Genomic DNA, 15,779 nt, shown 5'->3' on the forward strand with positions numbered 1-15,779 from the left:
TGCAAGCAGGCCAAAGTCTCTGGTCCTGCTTAAGCTTAAAGACGACCACGAGGGACGGTCCGTAAAGTGGAATACGGACTGTAAACCTCCATGGACGATCACTGTTCACCCAGCACAGATTTTCCAATTCATTAAATATGAGGATCAAGACTTATTTTATTTCATTACTACATTACACCACTTCTCTCTAGAACTTCTCTCTACATTTATTATATGCGTTTTCAAGGATTATAAGCCATCAATTACATTAAGAAAAGTGAATCAAGGATAAGGGAATCATCAATGATCATCCAAGTCAAGAAATCCAAATGGAGAAAAACTAGGGTTTTGCTCAAAGAAGAATATTATCAACCAAAGCTTGTTCCTACAACTTCTAAGGTAAGATTCATGATTTATACAAGATGTTTAAGGTATTGGAGAATTAAAATACATAGATTGTAGAAAATGTGGTCAACTAGGTAATGAACGATGAATAGTGACATTTTGAGAAATAGTTTGAATTGAGTTATGAATGTTGTTGTGTTGTGATATGAATGTGTTATAAATGGTATTAAGATCATGAACTAAACATTTAGATGAATGGACGAAGATGGGTGTAATGACCGTGAATGTGGGTGAATTAGAGGCAAATTAAGGAATCTAGATAATGTGGATAATGTGAATGACTAATGGCCATTGTTATGATATTAATGAAGGTATAAACGCTAGCATTGGAAGGGAACGTGCAAGTGTAGAATATTTCGACGGAAAGGTATGTAAGGCTAACCCTTCTTTCATAAGGCATGGTTCTTGGCCAAATTCCTAATTCCTCTATATGAGCAAGTTGTCTTCACATAGTTGACATTCCGAGCTCATAAGCTCACGACCTTTGATATGTACTATGATTATACTATGTTCCTCGTATGACGAGTAAGTCCATAATGTAGATGTAATGATAGTGATGAGGATAGTAATGATGATGAGAGTAAAATGTGATTAGAGATGCTTACGAGCTATGATATATGTATATGTATGCCTATGAAGGGCTATGATAAGACCCCGAGCTTATGATCCCTGGTAAGACTATATGTATATGAATATGTATGAAGTATGTATACGATTACGAAACGCGCGCACACCTCTGCAGATGGTACGGATAACCCTGATGCCTTGGTAGGGCCAGGTATGTATTTCCTTGAGCCTTGGTTGGCCAAGCATGTATAAGACACCGATCCTATGAGGTCGGGTATGCTATGTAAATGCTATGTATATGAAATGACTATGTATATAATATGAATATGAATGTGATAAGACTATGTATAAGAATATGAATAAGGACATGTATACGAATATGAGCATAAGTTATGGTACGAGTATTATTATGGGATACGAACGACGATGTATGCAAGTAAGCGATAGGATGATGATGGTATTACTGTCTCCCCTCCTATGCTATTTTCATATGATATCTATTATGCTTCTATATTGATGTTGATCATGATTTACATACTCAGTACATTCTTCGTACTGACGTCCTTTTGTTTGTGGACGTTGCGTCATGCCCGCAGGTGCACAGGGAGACAGACTTGATCCATAGCTGCTTATTCAGAGATTGTATAGAAGAGCTCCATTTCTTTCGGAGCCGTAGCTTTTGGGTACTTATTCTTTTGTGTATATAATTATGGGCATAGCGGGGTCCTGTCCCGCTCATACGATATGTCATACTCTTAGAGGCTCGTAGTCATGTGTATGTGGGTAGAGATGTTCGGCCATGTCGGCCCATGTTTTGTATATCTGTTGTTGGCCTCGTCGTCCTTGTACTTATGATGTGGCATAGATGCCTATGATATGTTAAATGATGATGGTCGTCTAATGGGATCAGTGTGATTAACGATAAGAAAAGCACGAATTGACTTATGGTTCACCTGGATGTTATGTTATGTACGATAAGGGGGTGCCCGGGTGGGGTAGCACCGGGTGCTCGTCGCGGCCCCCTAGCCGGGTCGTGACAATTCCACTATTCCAAAGGTGCTACTCGTGATCATATTCTTTTGTGTATATATTCGGGCACGACAAGGTCCTGTCCCCTTCTTATGTCTAGTAATTTAGTAGAGGCTTGTAGATACGTACGTTTGGGTAGTTTGTGTCCCATGATGATTACATTGTACGTTTGTATATCATTTTTGTAGCCGTGAGGGCTTATGTATATATACTATGCTTCTTTGGAGATTATAAATGTTCAAGCTGAGTATGATGATTAGCATAACGAGTGGTGCTCAGTAGTTAGCTCCGGGTACCCGTCATGGCCCTAGTCGGGTCGTGACAGATGATTTGTTTGATCAGTTGCAAGGTGCTAGATGCTTCTCGAACATTTATTTGAGGTTAGGTTATCACCAGGGTAATCTATCGTATTTATGGGCTGAGAAGAGAGGATTAGCTCCTGAGCTTCATCAGTTGGCTAGCCTAGGAGTCTGATTGTTGGACTCAGGCGATATTGGAGTTACCGCTCAGGATACAACGACATTATCCTTGGTAGCTGAGGCAAAAGAGCGTCTGTACGAGGATCCTGCACTGATATAGTTTAGACATACAGCTCCACACAAAGAGAAGTCTCCCTTTGAGGTAACATGAGATGGAGTCCTGAGTTATCGAGGCAGATTGTATGTTCTTGATGTTGTAGGGCTATGTCAGTAGATGATGACGGAAGCTCACTATTCCCGTTATTCTATTCATCCTGATTCGATGAAGATGTATTACGATATCAGAGGGGTTTACTGGTTAATGGTATGAAGAGAGATATAACTGAGTTTGTGACCCAATGCCCCAATTGTCAGCAGGTAAAGCTTGAACACCAGAAGCTTAGTGGGTTAATGCAGGATATAGAAATTTCGACTTGGAAATGGGAAGTAATCAACATGGACTTCATTTTGAGTTTACCCCGATCTCAGTGCAAGTTTGATTCTATATGGGTAATCGTTGATAGGCTTATAAAATTAGCATATTTTCTGAGAGTCAGAACTACTTATACAGTTGAGGATTATGCAAGGTCATATATTAAAGCGATAGTACGATTTTATGGTGTTCCAGTGTCTATTATTTCAAATAGAGGCACGCAATTCACAACTAACATCTGGAGATCCTTTTAGAAAGGATTTAGGATGCAGGTTAACCTCAGTACAACATTTCATCCACTGAGAGACGGCTAGGATGATCACTCTATATAGACGCTCAAGGATATGTTGCGAGCATGTGCGCTGGACTTCAGGGGTAGTTGGGATGATCACCTGCCACTTATTGAGTTCGTGTATAATAATAGTTACCATTCAAATGTAGATCTCCTATTGGGTAGTTCGAGGTTGGTGAATCGAAGTTGTTAGGACCTGAATTGGTTCAGCAGGCTGAGAAAAAGGTCAAGCTCATTCAGGAAAGGTTGCTAGAAGCTCAAAGCAGCCAAAATTCATATATAGATAATCGATGGTGAAATCTGGAGTTTCAGGTAGACGACTGGGTGTTCTTTAAGGTATCGCCGATAACGGGTGAGATGAGATTTGGTAAGAAGGTCAATCTCGGCCCTAGATATATCGAGCCTTACAGGATTGTTTGTAGAGTAGGTCAGGTGGCCTACGAGTTAGACCTACCTTCAAACTTAGAGTTAGTGTGTCCAGTCTTTCATGTATCCATGCTTTCGAAGTGTATTGGAGATCCTTCTCGAGTAATACCAGTAGATGATGTCCAGGTCACCTAATATTTGTCGTACGAGGAAGTCTCAGTTGCCATCTTAGATCATCAGGTTCATAGATTGAGAACCAAGGACGTGGCTTCAGTAAAAGTGGTCTGGAGGAACAAGAATGTTGAGGAGATGACCTAGGAAGCCAATGAGGATATGAAATCCAGGTACCCCCACCTGTTCCCGATCATAGTGCAGATTTATACTGAGGCACCATCGCATTTAGGTGAATATCATGTTGATAGTTATATTCGTTGGTCGTGTGTGGCCATGGTATATTGTTGATTGTTATAGCCTTGTGTGGCACTTGTATTGCGTTTTTGGGCTGCGCGACAAGTTGGTCGTAGTATGATTATAGGGGAGACTCTGCCAATTTGTTTTCTATAGACCTTTAAGATTTTAACATTCGAGGATGAATGTTTCTGAGGGGGGAAGGATGTTACACCCTGTACCTTCATGTGTTGAGTTACATCGTGAGTTAATCAACATAGACTTGGAGAGCAGGACTATCTAGAGAGCGGGAAAAATCTTCGAGGTTAAGGGACTAGTTATGTTAATCTTAAATACACATGAGTGAAAGATCTTTTTTAGTGAGCGTTGGATGGATTATAGGTTAAACGAATCGAAGAGAATACGTTTCGTCCAAGTTCGGTGCGGTGAGGCAGGGTTCTGTGACGCAGAACCCAGTATGCCTCGCAGATGAGGCCCTATTTGTGGCAAAGAAATTCTTGGATTTCTTCTTAGAAATGCGTTAGCATCTGCATCCACAGATGGACATCTGCGATGCAGATCCAGGTCGGCTAAAGTTGTTCTTGATGTACATATTTTGTGGCCCTCTATTGTTATGTCATTTTCATCCCAACACAGCTCCTATATGCTCTCAAACCCTCTCCCCAAGTTATTAAATCAAGCTACATCAAGTCCAAAGATAATTAGGGTGATTGAAGTGTTAGCAACGTAGTAATGATTGTTGAAATGAGTTGTCCCTCTTGTGTTGAAGGTTGGGGATTTCTTTTTTCACACCCTAACCTTGGTAGGGTATGATGGGCACCCGACTCTCTTCAGAGTCGAGCGAACCCTAAGACATTCGCTCTTATCAAAATCTGCCATTTCAAAAAAAGAATCAACAAACTTTTGCCATACCGGGGGAGGTGCGTTGGCTCCCCGTGAAGCCATCCATACTGTATACCACTGGATCGAGACATCTCTCAATCTATATGACGCTAGTTCCACCGACTCGGTGTCTGAAGCATGCATCAATCGTAGCGTCCTTAGCATACCATCAATAAAATCCTGAGGATCCACCTCCGGTTTTGACCCAAAGAATTCCGGAGGGTTCAAAGTAATGAAATCACGGGCCCTTGCACTAACAGCCCTATCACCATGCCCTGAACTTTGCTTCTGAGCCTGGGCCGCAACCAACTGAGTCAACAAATTAATGGCCTCTTTCACATCTTGGCCAGAAGCATTCGGTGGAGGAGCTGGAGGTGCTGGGGCTGGGGTTGAGGCTCCTTCATGCTCCTCAGTAATATGCACTGTCTGGGAGGATTGAGATCGAGCCGTACTCTGGGACTCACTTTCCTCTACTACCGGTGGCGGTGCTCGTTCAGCCCACTTTTCTGCCACCGTCTTGCCCGTTTGGGCTGCCGTAGCCTTTTACTTTTTACGCATCTCCGAAATACACAAGGCACGATTAAGGAACAAGAATTTCTTACATCATAGCTCTATCGCACGATTCTTATGAAGAAAGAAGGTCATTCATTCCCAAAATGTCTGCAGCTTCTTGTTTATAAGTGTGGCGCGCAACACACCCATAACCAAGACTCTACTAGACCCGGCTCGTAGACATACCCTAGGACTGAACTGCTCTGATACCACTTTTGTCACGACCCGACTCGGGTCCGCGACGAGCACCCGGTGCTAGCCCACCCGGGCACCCTCTTAGCTTACTCTTATGCTTACATCTAGGTGAGCCACATAATTATACATGCATTTCCATTCATTCGTCAACTAGTCCATTTGGACAGCAGCACATTTATATCATCAAAGGCATCTATGCCACATCAATGTACATGGGCCAACGTGGCCGACAAAATGATATACAAAACATAGGCCGACAAGGCCAAACACATCTACCTACACACACACATGCCTACGAGCCTCTAAGAGTAAAACATATCACATTAGTGGGACAGGACCCCGCTATGCCCATAATTATATACACAAAAGAATGAGTACCCAAAAGATATGGCTCCGAAGGAAATGGAGCTCTCTATGTAATCTCCGAATAGGCAGCTATGGATCAGGTCTGTCTCCCTGTGCACCTGCGGGCATGACGCAGCGTCCACAAACAGAAGGACGTTAGTACGAAGAATGTACTGAGTATGTAAAGCATGATCAACATTAATATAGAAGCATCATAGACAATATATGAAGTGGCATAGGAGGGGAGACAATAATATCATCATCATGGCACTTACCTGCCTTTCGAAGGACTTTCCATTTTTCATACGTATTTGTACACCTATGTCATCATCCGTATTCCATAATAGTACTCGTACCATACTTGTGCTCATATTCGTATACATGTCCTTATTCGTGTTCTTATACATAGTCTTATCACATTCATATTCATATTATATACATAGTCATTTCATATACATAGCATACCCGACCTCATAGGATCGGTATTTCATACATACTTGGCCAACCAAGGCTCAAGGTTACTCATACCTGGCCCTACCAAGGCTTCAGGGTTATCCGTACCATCTGCAGAGGTGTGCGCGCGTTTCGTAATCGTATACATACTTTATAAATATTCATATACATATATCCTACCCGGCGTTATAAGCTCGGGGTGTCATTATATCCCTTCATAGGCACATGTAAGTATAATAGCTCGTAGGCACCCTTAGCATCATTATTATTATCATCGTCATCACTAACTTCGCTACATCTATATCTTATGCTTACTCGTCATATGGGGTGCGTAGTACAATCGTAGCACATATCGAGGATCGTGAGCTTATGAGCTCGGAGTGTCAATCATTTGAATACAACATACTCATATAGAGGATTTACGAGTTTGGCCAAGAAACCATGCCTTATGAAAGAAGGGTTAGCCTTACATACCTTTTCGTTGGACTATTCTACACTTGCACGTTTCCTTCCAATGTTAGTGTCTATACCTTCATTAATATCATGACAATGGACATTAGTCATTCACATTATCCACATTATCTAGATTCCTTAATTTGCCTCTAATTCACCCATATTTATAATACATTCATATCACAACACAACAACATTCATGATTCAATTCAAACTATTGCTCAAAATGTCACTATTCATCATTCATGACCTACTTGACCATATTTTCTACAATCCATGTATTTCAACTCTTCAATACCTTAAACATCATGTAAAAATCATGAATCTTACCTTAGAAGTTGTAGGAACAAGCTTTGGTTAATAATACTCCACTTTGAGCAAAACCCTAGTTTTCCTTCATTTGTATTTCTTGACCTAGATGATCTTTGATGATCTTCTTACTCTTGATTCACCTTGTTTTATGTTGTTGATCCTTAAATATCCTTGAAAACTTGTATAATAAATGTAGAGAGAGGTTTTAGAGAGAAGTGGTGTAATGTTGTAATGAAATAAAATAAGTGTTGGTCCCTTTATTTAATGACTTGCAAAAATCTGAGCTGGGTGAACAGTGGTCGTCCATGGAGGTTTACGGTCCGTATTCCATTTTACGGACCGTCCCTCGTGGTCGTCTTTAACCATAACAGAACCAGAAAACTTAGGCTGCCAACATGGTGATTTACGACCATGGTTTACGGGCCGTAAATCTCTTTACAGTCCGTCCTCCTGGTCGTATTTTACCACTTCTCAACTGGGCAGAAAGTTGAAACCTTGCATGGAAATTTACGACTGCCAGTTTACGGACCGTATACCAATTTACGGTTCGTATTTTGCAATTTACGACCACTGGGCAGATTTCAAATCTGCAACTTTTCATATTTCTTAGACTTCTCATTTTAGTCATCCACATCCATGCACATGCATTGCTCACCTCACCTTGCCTTATCTTAGCCAACTTTCTCGTCTTACGTCGGATTCCTTTGAAATCTCGCCCAAGGTCATCTAACGTCGTTTCTTGCTCATGGATATCATGCACCCATACCTATCACTAGTTCATTCACTTGCATACCAACGGAGAATTTTCCGAGGTGTAACAATCATATCATCATATCATATATATATATATATATATATATATATATATATATATATATATATATATATATATATATATATATATATATATATATATATACCGTACCCGGCCCTCTAGTGAGGGACTCGGTGAACAATGCAGTGAAACTGTGCACCGTAACATACCCGGCCCGGGAGTCGGTGAAAGACATATTGAGGCATGCACGAGTAGAGTAGTGAGAAACCATATGCAATTTAAATCATTATCAAGACTCAAACAGAATAAGAAGAAAAGGTTAGCACTTGAGTATTAATAGCGACAATCATATCAAGTATCCCTCGAATGTCATTATAGAATATATCAAGAGACCTAGAAGTCATAAACGTGTATCAAGATCATATGAAATAGTTTATAGAAGTCTAGACATTAGTTATTACCGAGTTCCTGAGAATAGGAGCTTATGTATCGATAGTTATCCAACGTACAGAAAACTGAAGAGCAAGGCTCAATCACTTGAGAATTATAATATCAAGTAGTGAATAAGGATCATAAATATCACTCAAAGCATATGAATGGAATTACCCCAAAGTGCATATCAGTCATCACTTAAGTCTAAGACATGCCAAAAGAAGGAAGGGACAGCTTTACATACCTGTTAGCGACTATTCGTAAATCCGTTCGCCTCGTCTCACTTTTAGCCTATTTAATATAAGATTAACGTTATCGTTAGTAACTATATTTTCTAGTTCGTAAATCCATAGGCCATCGCTTATAGAATTTATTCTTTTAACTTATACCTTCTCGTTTAGAGTTTTCCGTTAGTTAAGGGCTTAGCGAAAATCGGGCAGCATTTCCCCTATATATTCACCTAACCCGAATTTCTAATTGTCCTCTTGTCAACACAGAAATACCAACAACAACAATATACACATAAAATTCTCACCATTTATCCCATAACATTCCAACAACCCAACAACTTCTCTAAATTCATTTCAGCCCACAATTTCCTATAACATCGATTTTTTGCATTTTCTTTAATCCAATTTTTCCCAATCAAATTCTAATAATTCCATTACAATACTCTTAACACAATTACATCATAAAACAAGAAAATCTTACCTTAATTTTCTCGGAGGAATTTCTACTCTTAATTGCTCCAATTTCGCAATTTCTTCTCTTCCGATTTAAAATCCAAAGTTTCTACCACCTCCTTGAACTTGTACTTCACTTAAAACTTGATCCAAAATGTGCAACGAGGTATGTTTCTCAACAACCATGGCTGGCCGAGCTTGACAGCCATGGAAGTTCTCTTTTTTTTTTTTTTTTTTTTTTAAGCTTAAATTTCAACAAATGGAATGAAAAAGTGTTTTTGATTCATTATAAAACTACATATGTATATGGCTCCCCTTACAATGACACGTGCCCACTATGATGATGATGATTCATCCATTTCACTTTTTTTTATAAATCGGGTGGGGCCCACAAATATAATTAACTTAATTAATTAATTAATTAATTAATTAATTACTAATCCCTAATTAATAATCTAATCATAGTTAATTCGTCCCTAATTTCCAATAATATTTCTATACTAGATAAAATTTATAAACAATTTATGTTCTAATTAAAACTGAAAATTAAAGATTTCTATTTCGTGTCCGAAAATAATTCCGCCTTTAACTTGAGTCGATTTGCTTGCGGACAATTCAACGTATAAACATACGGTGTATAACATCCTTCCCCCCTTTAGAACATTCGTCCTCGAATGTTAAACTGATTCTGAATTCCCAATACTTTCTCAAGTGTCCTCTTATTCAATTACGCCCTTCACATACCTCTTCCATTGGTCGATTCGCCAAAATTCATTATAACACATTCCAGGTCTTTATTTAGTCATTCCTGTTATATCTCCACTTTCTGTTGCTTCTCGAGGTAATAATTCCATGCCTTTGTCTTTACTCTTCTCATTGTTCCACAATTGATTATCAGCTGCATTTCGAGTTGTTCTGCTGAAGTGTTACTGTCTCTCTTATCTGCATACTGTTCAGTTGTATTGTCATCGATTGATTCGGACGTGTACTCATGGTGCATGTATTCATGATTCGACTCTTTCTTTTTCTATTGTTATTCCCTTAAGATGATGTATCGTTCACTTCACTTTACCTCCTTATCTTTAACAAGATCTTGTAACGCGCAGACGTCCCTCATCAGTTCATTAGACTCTAATATCCCTGGAGCGTTGCAAGCCTCTGGTAAACTGTAGACCCTTCGCAGGTTCTACGAGTAAAATGAAACTTTCCAGAGGGTAACCTTTTTATATCCTAATATCCTTGCTTTACTTCGCTGCGACAGTCTGTATTCTGGAATCCTCGGCATCATGTGTCACTTTATGACTTTCTTTTAAAGGTCTTTTACTATCATTTGCCTTTTTTTTTATTTTTTTTTTACTTCTCGATCTCGATCTTTAGGGCTGGCTATCAAATAGCGCTAGGGTCCCCTCATATTATAACTTTACTGCCATCCAGCAACCAGTAACCCGCTTATTCTGATTGTCTTGGTTAAATCATTTTGTAATTTCCTTTACCCTAACTGGCAATGCTTTAGGCATATTATCTCGTGTCATTTCTCTATTTTTGATTCAAACTCTTCTATTGCCCCTTTACTCAAATTTGCTCTTAGTTCTCCTATCACGCATCCTATTGCAATCATTTATAAGAGTATGCGTAGGTGCTCAAATCAGCCCAGAAAATACCTTAGGGTTGCCTCGCTAGTCTTTATGCAGACCCTATATTCTTTTCTTACATCTTTCAATTGATATCAAGGCTCAACTATGGCTTTTGCCCTCAGTACTAATTATATCTCTGTAGTTTTGCCTTAAACCATCTTACACCTTCCTTTAATGTATCCAAAATATCACAATCACGTTGTTAGTACTGAATCCTTATTCTTCTTATCAAGTACTCTCTTGGCCTCATCCTTAGCATACAATTATTCGTAAGTTGCATAACTATTCTTGTACAGTTTGTACAACCATAGTCTTTCCTTCTCCTGGTTTATTCTGCTCTACATGTCTTATTGCACTAAAACTCACTTGCTGTCTATTTCGCCATACTCCTTCCTCTTCTTCTGTTCACCATTTGGTCTCCTCATATCCTACTATAGGAGAGATTCCCTATCCTTTCTCCTTTGCCACTTATGTGTCACAATATCATTAGCCAATAACTCCGTTGTCAACATCTTAACCTCTGATCCAGTATAGCCTTGCTGTCCTTTATAATATCTTTTTAAGTTACTTGTTACCATTCTCTTGTCGTATTCTTCCTTTTTTTTTATCCTCCTCGTTCTATTAACTCCTTCTCTTCTTGTACTCGCTTTCACTTTCGTTACCACTTGACTTTTATTCTGAATTTTTCCTATAGAACTTTGTAAGTCCTTCTTATTCGTTCTACATTTGCTTTTCCGATTCACACTAATCACATCGTATCCTTCAGTTACTTCCTTGCTAGGCTTTACTCATTTCTATAGCAATCCTTATAGTATTCACATTACATCCTGTTCGTAATTCATCCTATAACGTAACACTGCTTAATCGTATTCACGATTCTTACTATGTTTTAATTACACTCTGTGAACTAGGCGTACTTAACCCTTCACCCTTTCTGATCAATCTTATCCTTAATGTCTCACAAGCTGTCTTATCAGTACCTTCATGATTTGTTATAACTCTTCCTCCTCTGTACATTTGTCTCAGTCATACTACTATTCCTTTTAACTGTAACTCATCGTAATTTACCCCTACTTATCGGTTCGCTCGATACCCCTATAAAATGTTTTGTTACGAGTTGCCACCTTTTTCTAAATCATCCCTTAGTATCACAAGCCTTTCCGAATCATCCTAGAATTTCACCAACAACATATGAAATACATGATCCTAAACAGCCCACAAGTTTGAGTTTTCCTTCCACAAATTCTATTTCCAATTAGTTGGTTAAGAACTAATAAAATGATACTATGAAGCATTCTCCAACCACCAGCAGAAGAAAACTAGAATCCGACAAGCACCACAGGACTTCTTAGTGCTTGATTCACATAGTTTACCTCTATATTTATTCTTGGGTCGTGAGCGGACCATTTAGTTCACAAACTACTTGTTGTATGCTTCGTACTCTTCCAATAGTGGAACTTAATTGCTGGACGCTTTTGCCCTTCACCCTAAGGCAACAATGTGGCTGGGAGGTATTCTCGTCCATTTAAATGAATTCAAAATTCTGCTGCTCATATACGCTTCTTCAGAACAAGGTCTCCCAAACATGAATGATGCCTCTTATGGATGACGTGGGGGTATTTCTTAACTCTTTAGTCCGCCATAATAGATTTACCTTGTCGGTATCACCCTTCAAAACATATTATGAACTTATGTCTCATTCTCTTCCTTTTTCCTACTTCTGGGAAAATTTGGGCAGAGTTTCCTCTGTACTTCTTACTGTCCCAGAACCTGCACACAGAAAATACCAACAATGCCTCACAAGGCCAACATATATACACATATATCATATTGTGTCATAGCCACACAGGGCTCCCAATTTCCAGTAAAAGGTATAAAGGTGTCGGAACTTACCTCACATATCGTAACTCGAGACGTACCTGATCCTTTGAGGATCTGTTCTGTTATACTTTCTTATCCACCTCCTCTTTCATCAACCAACTTAACGTTTCAATCATGTCTCAATATTCTTACCTTATCCAACATGCCTCTTTCGCACCATAACTTACCTGTGTACCTTGTAACTGCCAATATCATCGGTCGCTTTCTTCTGTCGATGTCGTTCTTCAGCTGAAATCAAAGGTTAGTGTAAGGAATTTCATTTCCTATGGTTGGGCTCTATCGCACGATCTTAGTTATGAAAGAAAGGTAACATCCTAAATGTCCTGTAGCTTCCTGTTTATAGATGTGGTGCACAACACACCGATAAACAAGACTCTACTAGACACGGTCTGTAGACACTCCGAGGACGAACCGCTCTGATACCACTTTTTCCACGACCCACCCCGTAGGCTGTGACTGGTGCCCGACCTGGACACCCGTATACATACTTATCAGATATAGTCAAACTAAAACTACGAACGATATGGAACTTTACAAAAGAACTCTGAAGGTTCATAGCGTCATCATATATGTATATTCAGATACGTTGTCTCCTGAGGAGTCACAACTGATCATATCACCAAATAATACGCAAGCCGACAAGGCTGCCATCACATATCAATATCATATGCAAGCCGACAAGGCTGCCATCACATATCAATATCATATGCAAGCTGACAAGGCTGCCACTTTAGACGAACTCCATACCACAGCACATCGTATAGACATAGCTGAAAAGAACCCATAAACAACCCACACATATGTCTACAGACCTCTAAGAGTACGAATAGCGAAATATGACGGGACAGGGCCCCGTCGTACCCCTGGATAACATATATATATATCATAAATTTCAAACCAAAAGTCTAGACTCCGTAACAACGGAGCTCTCCAAGACAGCAGAAAGGGAGTCCTAGCTGGCGGATCACCAAAATGAATATCTACACCTGCGGGCAAGAAACGCAGCCCCCCAAAGAAAGGGGGTCAGTACGGAATATGTACTGAGCATGTAAAGCATGAAAAACAATAAACAGGATCATTACTGAAACAAGACTATAGAAAATAGGTACAATTTCCAGAATACCAAAACACTTGCCTTTGAAACATAACTCATGCATGTAGATATCATATATCATATATATATACCGTACCCGGCCCTCTAGTGAGGGACTCGGTGAATAAATTCATCATATGCCCTCCTGGCCGCCATAACATATCATCATATCATCATATCATCGTATCATCATATCATCATATCATCATATATATATATATACCGTACCAGGCCCTCTAGTGAGGGACTCGGTGAACAATGCAGTGAAACTGTGCACGATAACATACCCGGCCCGGGACTCGGTGAAAGACATATTGAGGCATGCACGAGCAGAGTAGTGAGAAACCATATGCAATTTAAATCATTATCAAGACTCAAACAGAATAAGAAGAAAAGGTTAACACTCGAGTATTAATAGCGACAATCATATCAAGTATCCCTCGAATGTCATTATAGAATATATCAAGAGACCTAGAAGTCATAAACGTGTATCAAGATCACATGAAACAGTGTATAGAAGTCTAGACATTAGTTATTACAGAGTTCCTGAGAATAGAAGCTTATGTATCGACAGTTATCCAACGTACAGAAAACTGAAGAGCAAGGCTCAATCACTTGAGAATTGTAATATCAAGAAGTGAATAAGGATCATAAATATCACTCAAAGCTTATGAATGGAATTACCCCAAAGTGCATATCAGTCATCACTTAAGTCTAAGACATGCCAAAAGAAGGAAGGGACAGTTTTACATACCTGTTAGCGACTATTTGTAAATCCGTTCGCCTCATCTCTCTTTTAGCCTATTTAATATAAGAGTAACGTTATCGTTAGTAACTATATTTTATAGTTCGTAAATCCGTAGGCCATCGCTTATAGAACTTATTCTTTTAACTTATACCTTCTCGTTTAGGGTTTTCCATTAGTTAAGGGCATAGCGAAAATCGGGCAACATTTCCCTTATATATTCGCCTAACCCGAATTTCTAATTGTCCTCTTTTCAACACAGAAGTACCAACAACAACAATATACACATAAAATTCTCACAATTTATCCCATAACAATTCCAACAACCCAACAACTTCTCTAAATTCATTTCAGCTCACAATTTCCTATAACATCGATTTCATGCATTTTCTTAAATCCAATTTCTCCCAATCCAATTCTAATAATTCCATTACAATACTATTAATACAATTACATCATAAAACAAGAAAATCTTACCTTAATTTTCTCGGAGGAATTTCTACTCTTAATTGCTCCAATTTCGCAATTTCTTCTCTTCCGATTTAAAATCCAATGTTTCTACCACCTCCTTGAACTTGTACTTCACTTAAAACTTGATCAAAAATGTGCAACACGGTATTTTTATCAACAACCATGACTGGCTGAGCTTGGCAGCCATGGAAGTTCTCTTTCTTTTCTCTTTTTTTTAAACTTAAATTTCAAGAAATGGAATGAAAAAGTGTTCTTGATTCATTATACAACTACATATGTATATGGCTCCCCTGACAATGACACGTGCCCACTATGATGATGATGATTCATCCATTTCACTTTTTTTTTTATAATAAATCGGGTAGGGCCCACAAATATAATTAACTTAATTAATTAATTACTAATCCCTACTTAATAATCTAATCATAGTTAATTAGTCCCTAATTTCCAATAATATTTCTATACTAAATAAAATTTGTAAACAATTTATGTTCTAATTAAAATTGAAAATTAAAGATTTCTATTTCGTGTCTGAAAATAATTCCGCCTTTAACTTGGGTCAATTTGCTTGTGGACAATTCGACGTATAAACATATGGGGTATAACAATAGCAATGTTGTATATAATGTATATTGGACAGATTTGGATATGTTCTTAAGTTGTGACTTGTTGTTAATGTTGTTGATCTTGTGGTAGAGTTGTAAGTGTGTATAAAGTAAGGGAAATCCTAATCGATTCTTTATAAAAATGAGTTATCATTCGATATACAGCGTATGCTAGTATTCACCGAGTTGACAACGTATTACCATTGTTATAAGTTGAAGTGCTATTCGAGGTGAGTTTCATTGTTGAGTTCGTATAGATGACAAGAGGTATGTAATGGCTATCCCTTTCTTCCATTAACATGATCCCATGATTAGCAAACGTTAGATGACT

The sequence above is a fragment of the Lycium barbarum genome, chromosome 3 (assembly GCF_019175385.1).
Source record: "Lycium barbarum isolate Lr01 chromosome 3, ASM1917538v2, whole genome shotgun sequence".
Lineage (NCBI taxonomy): Eukaryota > Viridiplantae > Streptophyta > Magnoliopsida > Solanales > Solanaceae > Lycium > Lycium barbarum.